The 15,054-nt window shown below is 36.0% G+C and overlaps 1 long non-coding RNA gene across 1 annotated transcript in view; it reads left to right on the top strand.

The window, feature by feature from the left end:
• The window catches only part of LOC134756793 (uncharacterized), a 1,394,997-nt gene that overhangs the window by 1,336,312 nt on the left and 43,631 nt on the right, over positions 1-15,054 (top strand). The window contains exon 10 of the long non-coding RNA XR_010129979.1: positions 629-717. This is a non-coding gene — a long non-coding RNA (uncharacterized lncRNA). The remainder of the gene's footprint in view (positions 1-628; positions 718-15,054) is intronic.

Here is a 15,054-nt window from a genome sequence, read left to right as displayed (position 1 = left end):
TCGAAACCACACCAAACATACTCATTTAAATATCTTATGATCTCTTGGTTTTAAAAGTTTGTAAGATAACTCAAATTAGCCAATTTTAAGTTTAAATTAAAATAATATATAATTGTTTTAATCTAATATAATTTCTAAAATTTTAGGAAGTACAGTAGAATCCATGGAATTGGATGTTAAGTTTATTAGTATATTTTAAAGGAAAATCTGCAGGGCAGAAAAATACACAAAGACTAGTTAATCCTTTGTAAACTTCTATTGCCACTTCTGAAATATAAATTAAATTTTTAAAAAATTTTGTTTAGAAAGTGTCAAAAATTATTAATAAGAAAAGTCACTAATAGGATTGGAACATGTTACTTATGTTAATAGTGCACACTTTAATGCTTAACATCAGGTTGCCATAATTTAAATGTGTCCCTCAAAGTTCATGTGTGGAAAACTTAATCCCCAATGCAACAGCGTTGGGAGGAGGATCCCAATAAGGGGTGATTAGGTCATAAGGGCTTTGCCCTTAGGAATGCATTAATGTTGTTATTGCTAGAGTGGGTTAATGATCTTGAGGGTAGGCTTGTTAAAAGGAAGTTAAAACCCCTCTTTATCTCTTGCTTTCCCAAATTCTCTCTAGCCCTTCCACCTTCTGCCATGGGATGGCACAGCAAGAAGGCCCTCATCAGATACAGGCCCCTCAGCCCTGGTTTTCCAGTCATTAGAACTGTAAGAAATAAATGTCTTTTCTTTATAAATTACCTAATCTGTGGCATTCAGTTATAGCAACACAAAATGGACAAAGACACAGGTGTTACTTTTCTGCATTATTTTTGGATCTCATCCTGACCTAAGATAGCAATAGCTGTATCATTAGTGAGTCAACTCTGTTCGCTAACAGCATGACAGTAAGAAATAAAACCACTCATCACAACAAAATGGGTAATCTCACTTGTGAAGAAGCTAACTGTCCCAAAATGGTTAGGAAAATAAAGCTTCTGTGCAACTAGATAACATCCAAATATAGACAAAATGAGAAAAATGTGGTTGGTAGAAAATTCAAATTAAAGTGATTTTTCAAATATTCTAAGATGCAATGTACTTTTATTTCTGGAATATCGTTTTTTGAAACACAGTAGTGCATACTCTGCCAAGGGTGAGACAAGCAAATGCTCTTTATCTAGCTTATCTAAATAACCTATATATAATAGTTTATGATATAATGTAATATAAATAACCCAGTATATAACCTATGATAATTATAACCCAGAATAATTAAAAGTGTCGACTTTTCCAAACCAAGAAATTCATACAGCAGTTTTAAAATGCTATATCATAATTACACTTTGAACATGAAATATGCAGAGCTGTTTATTCATTGTAAAATTTTGTATTAATTTATTTTTCTATGGTAGTTTGAGAAATTCATTGCAAATATAGGCTTCAAATTATATTAATTTTCAAGTTCTCTTCTAAAAAATACTTTCTTCTATGTAAATCTTTATTAAATGTATGCAGCTTTGTGATAAACACTGTAGGGGTAGAGAAGTATGTAAAAGTTGCTTTTGTCACCAGGAACTTTCAGTCTAGTAAAAAAAAAAAAAAAAAAAAAAAAGCCAACTATGAAGGATGTGGGTTAGTAAATAAATAAAAATAAAGTAAATAAAACTCAGCTCAAACAGGCACACTAAGCCCAATTCAAGGATCCAGGAGTCATAATACATATTTGTCACAGTGGCTTTTCTATAGGAGTTCACCTGCTATACGGGGAGATAGACAGATATACAGATCATTCTAGTGTAAAGCAGTAATTTACAAAACAGAGGTGAGCATAAAGTAATAAATCCTTCATTTACAGAGTGTTTTCTGAGAATTTATGAAGATATGCTTTCAAATTATACACTAACATTTGTGGTCATTTTTTAATGAAAGCACACGAATTAGCCATGGATGATGTTACGAGCTTTGGCCTTGGTGGGAGAAGATACAATTTCTGTTAATGTCAGTAATTTCACAAAGTTTTATGATATTGAGCCAGTTCCTGTAACCTCTTCATCATTTCCTTCCACATAAAAAGAAAGGTTTTGCTTGATTGGGATTCTAAATATGGGATCCACTGACAGGAAGAAATCTGTGGGTAGAGTTCACAGGGTCTATAAATTGGAATGGAAAAACAAAATCATATTCACTAACTTCTAATAGACATTTACCATTTCCTTTCATTATGAATGTGCATGGCTAATCATAGAAGTATTTGCAGCACCTCCAAATTTGACACCATGAGACGTCACAATCACAGGTATTTTCATATGACATTATAGAATCGCAGATACTTCAAAATGTTAATGAGATAACATTATTTTACCCCGTTATACAATATTTTGATATGTAATAATACATACTGAAATATCACAAATTAGGTTTTTAAAGAATATTTTGATAATTATATTTCAGTGTTGTTGGATTATTTATAATTCCATGTATACATTTTATGCATGTAAGAACATTGTTTTGAAAAATGAGTTCACCAGACTTCCAAAAGGGTCAAAAAAAAGGAAGTCAAAAATTCCTGCTGTATACAATCTTGAGGACTCAGTACAAATATGTAATATTTTCAGCACTAATTATTATCTAGGGCATTTACACTTTTCTATTCTCACCATGCAATAATTTCTAAGAGTGTTAAGGCAAAACAGAGATTAGTAAAGACTGGAATATATGATAAGTTTTTACAGCTTTTAGCGTATTCTAGCGGTGTAAAGCATCTGAACATGAAAATGGAAAACAACAGCAAGTAAAACCAACAAGCAATGCAGCCACATTTTGTAGAATTTCTGTGTGCATTTTTTTCAAGAATGCCTGTTGTTAGTTTAGACACTCATGTGTCTAATCCATTTTGGTTTTCTGACTTCTTGGCCTGGCTTCATCAGTGTTCCTGTGACCAATCACCTAATTTCACCTTCTGGATCACCTCTTCCTGACACTAGATATCAAGCAGCCTGACAAAAAAAGTTTAGAAAATACTTAGGAAAGCTTCTTAGTTAGAGAGTTTTATAGTGGATAAAGACTTTAGGGAAGGCTCTGAGAAATTATACTTGGAAAATTAGAGGATGCAGTTGAGGATTTCCCAGCTTAGAGGAACAGACCTGGAGGAGAAGTGCGTGTCGTGCCAAATGAAGACGATGGCCTATCCAGAGTCGATTCTATTAATATGTGTGTGTGTCTGCATACATGTGTGCATGTTGTGGGACTGTGGAAAATAGTTCAGGGTAGGCATGTAAGCTCAGGTTACAATAAATCAGGAAAACCAGGAATTTAGCAATTATACATGAAGAAAGTGATCAAAAATACTACTTTGAATAAATTACATAAGAAATAAGGGGGAAATGAACATATGTACATGATTAGCATCATCATTACTACTTTAATTCTGTGTTTTATATTGGCTATGCTTTTATGCTACCTGTAATTCTTTTAGAATCTAAAATTTATTTTTTTCCGGATATTCTAGGCCTACTTTTTAATTATTTTAATGGTTTTCATTCTGATTTGCAGAAAGAATAGTGTTGTTCATGGTTTTGCTCCTGTTCCGCTGACTTGCTGACTTCTGCTCATTTTTTCAGGAGTCAACAGAATGGAAGGTGGGATGGGGGATCAGATTGGGTTAGACTCGTGATAAACCTTGGGAAAACATTCTTTGCTCTCTGAAATTATTGCAGTTTTCTCTAGTCTGTGGGGGCCCACTTAGCTCTTTCCTTTATTTATATTCTTTATTTACTTACCTAAGCAGTGCATAAATAATTTGTTTGGAGCCTCATTAGGAGTTTAATGAACTTTAACAGAAGGAAATCTTGTGAGATTTCTGACAAAAGTAAACAAACAGGTACAGCTCTACATGGCCCCATCAGCTTAAGTGATGGTATTTAATTTTATAAAATTTAACTAAGATGGAATGAAAATGATGTTATTTCTGAAAAGCAAAATTTGCAATATAATGATAAGTAGATGTGAAAAATACACTTATTCTAAAATTACTAAGCAATCTGATTAAAAGATGGGAAGATTCAATGAAAGTTTTCAGCATATAATGTAATTTAAATGCTTTATAACAAATTTACATAATTTCAGTGCAGTGAAAAGCAATTTCAGGACTTCTTTCAACAATTTATAAATTTGTAAAATGGTTATAGTCAGGGGTTTCCTTAACTCAATAGCGCTGCATTGATTTACAAAACACAAACAAAAAGGTCTCAATAGTTGTTCATATTTACAAAGGAAAACTTTGTGTAGTGATCTTTAAGTTGCCTTTTGTGAATAGGAATATAAACATGCTTTAGAATCAAAGGGGTATCAACAGGAAATTTTCTGTTCTCTGAATTTTCTAGGCTTTTCAGCCTGCTACCCAAAGCTTCAAAAATAAACATAGTTTAGTGAAGCTTCTAAACTCAGGGTGTATAGAGAAACGACAAGGAAAGAAAGGAAAGAAAATGGTTTGTGTCTGACATAATGATGAAGTGTATGGTTGCTGCTCACTGGTGAAGATAAACAAAATATAGCTGAATAGAAGCATGTCTTCTGTATCTTGTCCATTTTTACATACCAGGATAAAACATCTGAACTGATTAATCAAAGGTTATTCCAGAATGATCACAGAGACATATAAGTTCTGAAACAAATATTTATACATATGGAGGTATTATATAGTCTTGATTCTGGAAACATAGAAGTCTTGGAAGTAATTCTAGTCTTAACTAGCAGTTCTCTGTCTGTGGATTAGTGTTTTTCTAGAATGATGTTTCAATGGTAAAATTTATAGTAATTTAAATCTGTTCTTTGGGAGAGTTGTGAAAGGTTTTTTATTTTACCATGTTGTTAGAGTGTTAGTTCTTTTCTTTCTTGTAAGATGAATACTATAGACATTGTTTACATGGCACTTCCTAGCCTGTTTAAGACTATAAACTGCTTCAAATGCTTTAGAAAGTATTTTATTGCTTCCATTTAAATATATAAAATTAACTAACTACAAATTATATATCCAATTATTTAACATTATTTTAGGATACCTACTTGATTACTAGAGACATGGTTTGACTGTGTCCCTGCCCAAACCTCATTTTGAATTGTCATTCCTATAATCCCCACATGTCATGGGAGGCACCTGGTGGGAGGTAATTAAATCAGAGGGGTAGTTACCCTCATGCTGTTCTCATGGCAATGAGTAAGTTCTCATGACATCTGATGGATTATAAGGGGCTTTTGCCCCTTTGCTTGGCACTTCTCTTTGCTGCTGCCATGTGTAAAAGGATGTGTTTGATCCCTCTTCTGCCATGACTATAAGTGTGCTGAGGCTTCCCCAGCCATGATGACTGTGAGTCAATTAAACCTCTTTCCTTTATAAATTAGCCAGTTGTGGGTATGTCTTTATTAGCTGCATGAGAATGAACTAATACAGTAAATTTGTATGACAGAAAGTGGGGCGCTGCTGTAAAGATGCCCAAAAATGTGAAGGAGATTTTGGGACTGGGTAACAGGCAGAGGCTGGAATAGTTTGGAGGGCTCAGATGAAGACAGGAAAATGGGGGAAAATTTGGAATGTCTTAGAGACTTGGAGGGCTCAGAAGACAAAAAGATGTGATAAAGTTTGGAATTTCTTAGACACTTGTTAAATGGTTTTGACCAAAATGCTGATGGTGATATGGACAACAAAGTCCAGGCTGAGGTGGTCTCAGATGGAGATGAGAAACTTGTTAGGAACTGGAGCAAAGGTGACTGTTTATAATCTTATGCTCTAGCAAAAAGACGGGCAGCATGTTGCCCCTGCCCTAGAGATCTGTGGAACTTTGAACTTGAGAGAGATAATTTATGGTATCCAGTGGAAGAAATTTCTAAGCAGCAAAATATTCAAGAAGAAGTGGAGCATAAGAGTTTGGAACATTTGCAGCCTGACAATGCAATAGAAAAGAAAAATCCATTTTCTAGGGAGAAATTCAAGCTGGCTGCAGAAGTTTGTATAAGTAATCAGGAGCCAACTGCTAATTGACAAGACAATGAGAAAAATGTCTCCAGGGCATGTCAGAGACCTTCACGGCAGCCACTCCCATCATGGACATGGAGGCCTAGGAGGGAAAAATGTTTTTTGGGCCCAGGTCCAGGGAACCCCTGCTCTATGCAGCCTTGGGACTTGGTGCCCTGCATCCAAGCCACTCCAGTCAGGGTTAAAAGGGGCCAAGGTACAGCTCAAGCTGCGGCTTCAGAGGATACAAGCCTTAAGCCTTGGCAGCCTTCATGTAGTGTTGGGCCTGTGGGTACACAGACATCAAGAAATGAGGTTTGGGAACCTCTGCCTAGATTTCAGAAGATGTATGAAAATAGCTGAATGTTGAGGTAGAAGTCTGCTGCAGGGGTGGAGCCCTGCAGAGAGGCACAGAGAACCTCTGCTAGGGCAATGCAGAAGGGAAATGTGGGGTTGGAGCCCCATGTAGAGTCCCTACTGGGGCACTGCCTGTTGGAGCTGTGAGAAGAGGGACACCATCCTCTTGACCCCAGAATGGTAGATACACCAACAGCCTGCACCATGTGCCTAGAAAAGCCACAGGCTCTCCAGGCCATGAAAGCAGCCAGGAGGGAAGCTGTACCCTGCAAAGACACAGGAGCAGAGCTGCCAAAGGCTGTGGCAGCCCACTTCTTGCATCAACATGACCTGGACGTGAGACACGGAGTCAAAGGAGATCCTTTTAGGACTTTAAGGTTCAATGACTGCCCTGCTGGATTTCAGACTTGCATGGGCTTGTAGTGCCCTTTTTTTTGGCTAATTTCCACCACTTGGAATGAGTGTATTTACCCAATGCCTGTACCTCTATTGTATCTAGGAAGTAACTAACTTGATTTTGATTTTATAAGGTCATAGGCAGAACGGTCTTGCCTTGTCTCAGACTATGGGCTTGGACTTTTGTGTTAATGCTAAAATTGATGTAGAAACTTTCTTGGTCACTTTGCCAGTCAGGACCTCCAACTGGCGACATCCACCCCCACCCCCTGCCTGGGGCTCACTTGGCCCTGGGCCTGCAGCTGGAGTCACCTTGCCCACTCATCTCCCCTTGACTAATATTGGCTGGCAACCAGCTCAGTCTGAGGATGGGCTGGGAACACCCCAGCCCACCTATATTATATCTTGTACCCACATATGTTGGTTCCTGAGCTCTTGTCCCGTGTCCAAGAAGATGGAGGACACACTGACAGTTGAAGGGTTAGGATGGGTGGAGAAGAATTTTATTGAGTGATGGAACAGCTCTCAGCAGAGAGGGGAAGCAGCAGGGGGTGGTGCCCCACCCCTGCATTTGGGTGGTTTTGTTTTCTCATTGTGGCTGGGTCTGGAGCTTTTCATAAACTCTGAATGGCAAGTGTGTGCTAATTGGTTTGTGAGTAAGCAAAAAAGGTTAAAGTGAAGACATCACTCAAAGGAGGGCAAGACAGTATAGAAAACCAATTAGGAAAGAGTAGGTTTATGTAAAATAGGTGAAGGGTGGGGATCAATCAGAGCAAAGTATGCCAATGGGAAGACAGGTTCTCAACGTAGTCTGAGGATTTAGCTTGGCTTTCAGGCTTTAAACTCTCTTCAGCTTGGAGGTGGAGATTCACTGTGGACCCACCCCTATCTGCCCAGGCATTTGACTGCCTCCTGTTACTATCAAAATGAGTTAAGACTTTGGGGAACTGTTGGGAAGGCATGACTGTGTTTTGAAATGTGAGGACATGAAATTTGGAAGGGGACAGAGACAGAATGATATGGTTTGGCTGTGTCCTCTCCGAAATCTCATCTTGAATTATAGTTCTCATAACCCCCATATGTCATGGGAGGAACCAGATGTAAGGTAATTTAATCATGGGGGCAGTTACCTTCATGCTGTTCTTGTGATAGTAAGTGAGTTCTCAAGAGGTCTGATGGTTTTATAAGGGGCTTTTTCCCCTTTTGCTCAGCACTTCTCCTTGCTGCCACCATGTGAAGACGGACATGTTTGCTTCCCCTTCCACCAGATTGTAAGTTTTCTGAGGCCTCCCCAGCCATGCTGAACTGTGAGTCAATGAAACTTCTTTCCTTTCTTTTATAAATCACCCAGTCTCACGTATGTCTTTGTTAGGCACATGATAATGGACTAATACAACTATTTTATTAATAAGTGATCGAGTAATCTCTTTTTGAGACAGGGTCTTGCTCTGTCAACTGGGCTGGTGAGATCACAGCTCTCATGCAACCTCCACTTCTGGGGCTCAAGCAATCCTCCCACCTCAGATTCTTGAGTACCTGGGACTAGAGGCTTGCACCACCACACCCAGCTAATTTTTGTTTATTTATTTATTTATTTTTTTTTGTAGAGATGTGATTTCTCCACGTTTTTTAGGCTGGTCCTGAACTACTGGGGTCTAGTGTTCTGCCTGCCTCAACGTCCCAAAGTGCTGGAATTACAGGCCTGAGCCACTGCACCTGGCCTAGCTTGTAGTCTCTTGAAGTACAGAATTGAAACTGGCAAAATAAATTGGCTACAGGTTTTTAGACTGGATTAAATTAATATATATTATTAAAAAGATCATATTGTCCCATTATTAAAAATTATTTGAAAATAAAGTCAACCATAATCCCAAACCACTGATGACCCATTTACTTCTTAAATTATTATTTTCACTTTCTGTTTTTTAGTCAAGGATGTTTTTGCAGTTTATTTATTTATTTTCATCATTTAGGTATCAGAGCAAGTATTTCAATCTTCATAGGGTTTACCTCTACCTTAGCTAAAGAGTAAATCTCTGTTACCCTCTCATCGTCATGCTTCCTTATATTTCCTTTTGTTTGTTTTCCTTTATAAGACCTTTAATATGTAAAATAATTACTATTTTATGGTTGCTATTTCCTCAGTTGACATTATCTCTATGAGGGCAGGAATGTTGCTTATGTTTCCAGATATACTAATAGAAATAATGCCTATCCTATAATATATAATAAATAAATTACTGAGTGAATGAATGAAAAAATCAGAAAAGCTATCATAAATTAAGGGCTGATAGTAAAGGTATAAGCTAGCAATTCACATAGCAGTGAAGACTGAAGTCCTTAGATTTCCAATGATTAGAAAAATATCTATACTCCAAGGATAATTCTTAGAAAATACTCACCTTTCTTTTAAGGATAGAAATATATTTTTATTGTTTAATGTTATCACATTGTATAAAATGTACTACGATCTGTTACTGTTTCAATGATGACCATTTGCCACAGTTCCAATTTGAGATTATTTATGAATAAGATTGCTATGAATATACACACATTTATAAACCTTTGTGTGAACATTTTATGGGCATTCTCTTTTGAAGGGTAAATGCCAAGGAGTTGAATGCTAGCTTATAGCATTGGTGTACCCTCATCTTTGTAAGAAACTGCCATATATTTATCCAGAATAACTGCACCGTTTTACATTCCCTGTAGAGTATGAAATTTCCAGTTGTTCTACATCCTCACCAATACTTGACACTGCAACATTTCTTTATTTTAACTATTTGTGTGGATAAAAGCTATTATCTTTTTATGAAATAATATCTCTCTGAGGAATAATGATGTCAAACACTTTTTTATGGTTTTATTATTTTTATATAGTAATTTGAGAAGTATTGAATAAAATATTTTTTCTATTGTATTTTTGTTGTTTTTTAAAATTATTAATTTATGTAAGTTTTTGTATATTCTGGATGCAAAGCATTTATCAGTATATTATATAAATACATAATATATAAAATATAATAATATATAATATATAAATTATATATATACACACACATATACTGAGAATAGAATGTTTTCTTCCAGTATGTGCATTGCCTGCTTATTTTTTTACTGTGTGTCTCTTTAAGGATAGATATACTCAATTTTGATGAATTTAAATTTAACATTTCCTTATAATAAGGATAGTGCTTTTTGTCCTATATAAGAAATTCTTATTTAACCTACAGTTGTAAAGATACTCTTATTTTTTATGGATGCATTACGACCTTAGCTATGATTCTTTTAAGTCTATTATCCATCTCAAATTAAATTTTGTCTATCAAGTAAAATAGAGTTCAACGTTCATTTTTTTCCATATGGATATCCAACTGTTACAGCAGCATTTGTTGAAAAGCCTTTCCTTTTCTCACTGAATTACACAGGCTCCTTTGTCAAAAATCAGTTGACTATATATGTGTGATTTTTATTTCCGGACTCTATCCCTGTTTCTGATTTTAAGGAGAAAGCATACGTGCTAGCATTAAGGGTAATGTTATCTATAGAATTTTTTTTTCATAGATGTCTTTTCTAAAATAGAAGAAGATATTGTCTATTCCTAGTTTACTAAAAGATCATTATAGTGAACGGCTGCTGAATTTTGTCAATTGTTTTTTTCTGCTTTTAGTGATTAATCTTATGATTTTCCCCTTATTCTATAATGTGATGATTTAAACATTGATTAATTTTTGAACCTAGGATTTTGCGAAGAATTTTTGTATCTATGCTGGTCTTGTTTTTGTTTTGCTATTATAATGCATTCTCTAGTTTTCTTATTAGAGTCATCATGGATCATAAAATGAATCAACAAATGTTACTTCTTCCTTTTTCATTTTCTGAAATCATTTGTATAAGATTGATGTTATATCCTACTTTAATGTATGATGGAATTGACTGGTCAAGGGAAATGGAACCAGAGTTATTTTTTTTTAAGGTTTTTTTTTTATGAGAAATTCTATTTTTTAAAAAGAAACTTTTCCATTGCTTCTTGGTATTAAATACATTGCTATAAAGTTGTCTCTTATGTTTTTCTTCCTTTTGATGTCTGTGGAATCTGTGGTAATGTCCTTTCTTTCATTCTTAATATTGCTATTTGTGCTTTCTCTTTTTATTATTTGATTAGTTTTGCAAGGGCTATGAAAATTATATTAATATTTTTTGTTTACTTTGTGATCTTTTTATTTATTTCGTATCGGCTATTTTACTGATTTCTACATTCATGTTTATTTTTCCTTCCTTCTGTTTACTTTTGACTTAATATGCTTTGTTTCTCCAGCTTTTTAAGTTAGAAGCTTAGAATTTTTTATTTAAAATATTTAATATACCCATTACATATTATAATTATTTCTGTAAATACTGCTTTATCTAACAGGTTTTTACACGTTTTGTTTTAATCTTCATCCAGTGCTAAATATTTTCTTCTTTTCCATGTAAACTTTTAGTTCATAACAAATGCAGAAATGTGTTTATTAATTTTCAAGTATTTGGATATTTTATAAAGATGATTGATTTTTATTTATTAGGGGTTATTAAAAAACACACTCTGCCTGAAATTTCCTGAGACTTCTATTATGGCCCAATTTGTTCATCTTGGTCAGTGTTCCATGTGAAATTGAAAATAATGTGTATTCTGATGTTGATGGGTGTAGAGCTCTGTATATTTCATGAAGTGAACTCTTTATTTCTGATATATTTTTTTCAATTCTGAAATTTCCACTGAAGTCTTTTGTATCATTTCTCTGTTGAAATTACCTGTTTATGCATTAGTCCACCTGTAACACTAGATGCTTTAATACACCTACCATTGTTATCTTACAATTTTTCCTTTCTAATTCTAACATCTGGACCATCTATGGATCACATTGTATTGACTATTTTACTTTTGATAAGTCCCTTTTTCCTACTTCACTGTGTCTCTCAAAAGATACATATTTGCCAGACTTTATCTTTACATCTTGTTATGGTTAATACTGAGTGTCAACTTGATTGGATGCAAAGTATTGATCCTGGGTGTGTCTGAGTTTGCTGCCAAAGGAGATTAATTTAACATTTGAGTCCATGAGCTGGGTAAAACAGACTCATCCTTAATCCGGGTGGGCAGCATCTAATCAGCTGCCAGCACAGCTTTGATAAAAGCAGGCAGAAGAACATGAAAAGGCTAGGCTGGCTTAGCCTCCCAGCCTACATCTTTCTCCCAGCCTGGATGCTTCCTGCTCTTGAACATCAGACTCCAGGTTCTTCAGTTTTGGACTCAGACTGGCTTTCTTGCTCCTCAGACTGCAGACAGCCTATTGTAAGACCTTATGATTGTGTGAGTTATTACTCCTTAATAAACTCCACTTTTTATATACATGTATCCTATTAGTTTTGTCTCTCTAGAGAACCCTGATTAATATACATCTTAAAACAATGAGTAGAAATGGAAATGAATGAAATATTTCCCCCAGAAAAGAGCGTATCTCTTGCTCTCTCGGGCTGTTAATGAAGGAGGATGAGCCACTTTAATTGGTGATTTTGCTCAGCCTTGGATTTATTGCACCATTAGATCGATTCAGTTTACTTCTGTCCTTATATTTAAAAGATGTGGTATTAAGACATTTTATTTGTTAGGTTTTGGGTTGTGAGCCCTAGTGAGATCTTCAGATTTCTTGATGCTTTATAACCTAATTAGCAGTTTACTGATTTGTCAAAGATCTCTCTCTCTCTCTCTCTCTCTCTGTCTGTCTGTCTTTCTCTCTGTCTCTCTCTCTCCTTTATACCACAGCCAATAGTTTTTTGACTTGCTGGGGAATTCTCTTTACTTTCCAGCCCTTTCTGTTCCTCAGGAAATACAGCCTTTGGTTATCTCTGCAGTACACTCTGTGAATTTTGATGCATTTTAGGGTTATTTCTCTGCCCTTCTTTCCTGCTCCCAGCGATTAGCAGGATTATGCTTTGTTACTTGGTGAAAGTGGTATGTGTTTTGAGGCATCGCTCTTTTCCTGTCCTCACAGTTTTCAGCATTCCCCTTGATACCACTGTATACTGTAGGCCCACAGTAAAAAGTCAGTGTATAAAAGTACACTTATTTTGTTACTAGAGATCCCTGGGATTCTAGGCCATCATGGCAGTCACAATGTTATTACTTCCCATTTAATAGAGACTATTACAATCCTTTAATGCTAGAAGAATCTGTCCACTGTCATTGGAAGTTGTTACCCTACAGTGAAAGCTGAAAGCTTATATTTATTGACAGAAAATGACAGTAAATTGGGATACCTGAGCTTGGACTTTAAGTACATTGTCTTACAAATTCTGATGAAGTCTATGAATGCCATATATTTACAATTAGGCACAAAATGTGAGGGGATGATGCCCTGCTAAGAAAAATAGCAACAGAATTTATATTTTGATTATTTCTCAGGTACAGGAATGAGAGTGATGCACACACTTGTTTTCTTTTCCTTTCTTCTCTTTTCTTTTCAAGGATACAATACATTTTATTAACTGCAATCACCATGCTGTGCTTTAGGTCTCCAGAACTTATTCATCTTATAACTGAAAGTTAATACCATACAGCAATCATCTCTCCCCTTCCCTCACCTTCCAGCCCCTAGTAAACACTATTTACTCCTTTTGGTGTGAGTTTGACTTTTTAAATTAATTTAATTTAATTTTAAGTTCTGGGATACATGTGAAGGATGCACAGGTTTGTTACATAGGTAAACGTGTGCCACGGTGGGCAAACACTTCTTTTCTAAATTCTAAAGGTCAGTGTTTTGAGACTTTACATGCATTGTCCTAGAAGCTGAGCAGATGTTTCTCTGGGCTAAAATACATAAGAGAGACCTATAGGAAATAAGAGCTGAACTGGGAGACAGTGGTATTGATAGAGGCTGAAAACAAAAATGAACCAATATTTTAATAAGTCATCTCTCTGAAGAGCAAGACAGTGAAGGGATTTGCTTATAAGTTGTGAGATGGAAACCAGGGATTGCAAACAAAGCAGCATGTTTAAAACAGAGGATATGGACAGAAACCATAAATAAGAACAAAGACTGCCCTGATAGCTGCAGCAGTTATTTTTTTATTTTTTAAATAGGTTTCCTGTAGTCTTAGGCACTGGGAAGAATGCCAATATTATTTGCCATGCCCCCATGGTCTATGAATGTACCATGATCTTTCTATTGTAGTGTCTTTGCTTTTTCTGCCTAACATAGTTTCTGATCTTCCTTAACCTTTAACCTGACCAACTTCTTTTCAACCACTGGGATTCAGCTTAGATGATGTCTCCTGAAATGAAGCCCCCCTTAATTTGATGATTCTTATTTATTCTTCTTCTGGTCTCAGATTCTTCTAAGTTGCCTGATCAGGAATAAAAAACTGTAGAGCAAAGTCCACATCGTATTTGTTATCTGTCTCCCTCACCATTGGCAAAGCCCCTGATACATAGTGAGTGCTTAGTGATAATTAAATGCTGTAGATAGTAATTGGGTATTTGTATTTTTTTTTTCTCTTTTTGAGACAAGGTCTCACTCTATTGCCCAGACTGGAGCATATTGGTGTGATCTCAGCTCACTGCAGCCTCCTCCTCCCAGGCTTAAGCAATCCTCTCACCTCAGCTTCCCTAGGAGCTGGCACTATAGGTGCATATCACCTGGCTAATTTTTAAATTTTTTGTAGAGATGAGGTCTCACCATGTTGCCCAGACTGGTCTCGAACTCCTGGGCTCAAGTGATCTACCTGCCTTAGCCTCTCAAACTGCTGGGATTACAGGTGTGAGGCACCCCACCCAGCCATATTTTTTCTTATCTCAGGGAAATCTTTTTAGAAGGGAAGAATGCTGCGAAGATACCTCTTTTTCAGAAAGAAGTGAGAAGTTTGAAGCAAAGTGAGCTACTTGGGAGATGCTTGGTTGTGCAGTCCCTGCCTGACAAGCCTTTCTCCCCAATACCCATCCTCAGATCAGTTTGCTGTGATATGCAGTGCTTGGCATCCCCACCATGAAGATGACAGGGTACACTGAATCCAGACGAAAGGAGGACCCCACATTCTCTTATATTCTTCCTATACTTTATAGAGAGGAACTTTAATGCAGCCAATCAACTGTCTCACTACTAATTATCTAATGACTCTCCCATAGTTAAAGTCACATGAGACATTTTGTGCCTCTTTTTGTATCAGCCAATAGCCTATACTTCAGAATTGCCTAATTTTCTCAAGGATTTTAGATTGTTTTTCCTCATCACGTTATTTTGATACTTTTCAAACTATGATAC

Source organism: Gorilla gorilla, chromosome 12, assembly GCF_029281585.2.
Source record: "Gorilla gorilla gorilla isolate KB3781 chromosome 12, NHGRI_mGorGor1-v2.1_pri, whole genome shotgun sequence".
Classification (NCBI taxonomy): domain Eukaryota; kingdom Metazoa; phylum Chordata; class Mammalia; order Primates; family Hominidae; genus Gorilla; species Gorilla gorilla.
Note: the sequence above shows the minus strand (reverse complement) of the source record. Positions and strands in the feature narration are given on the sequence as shown.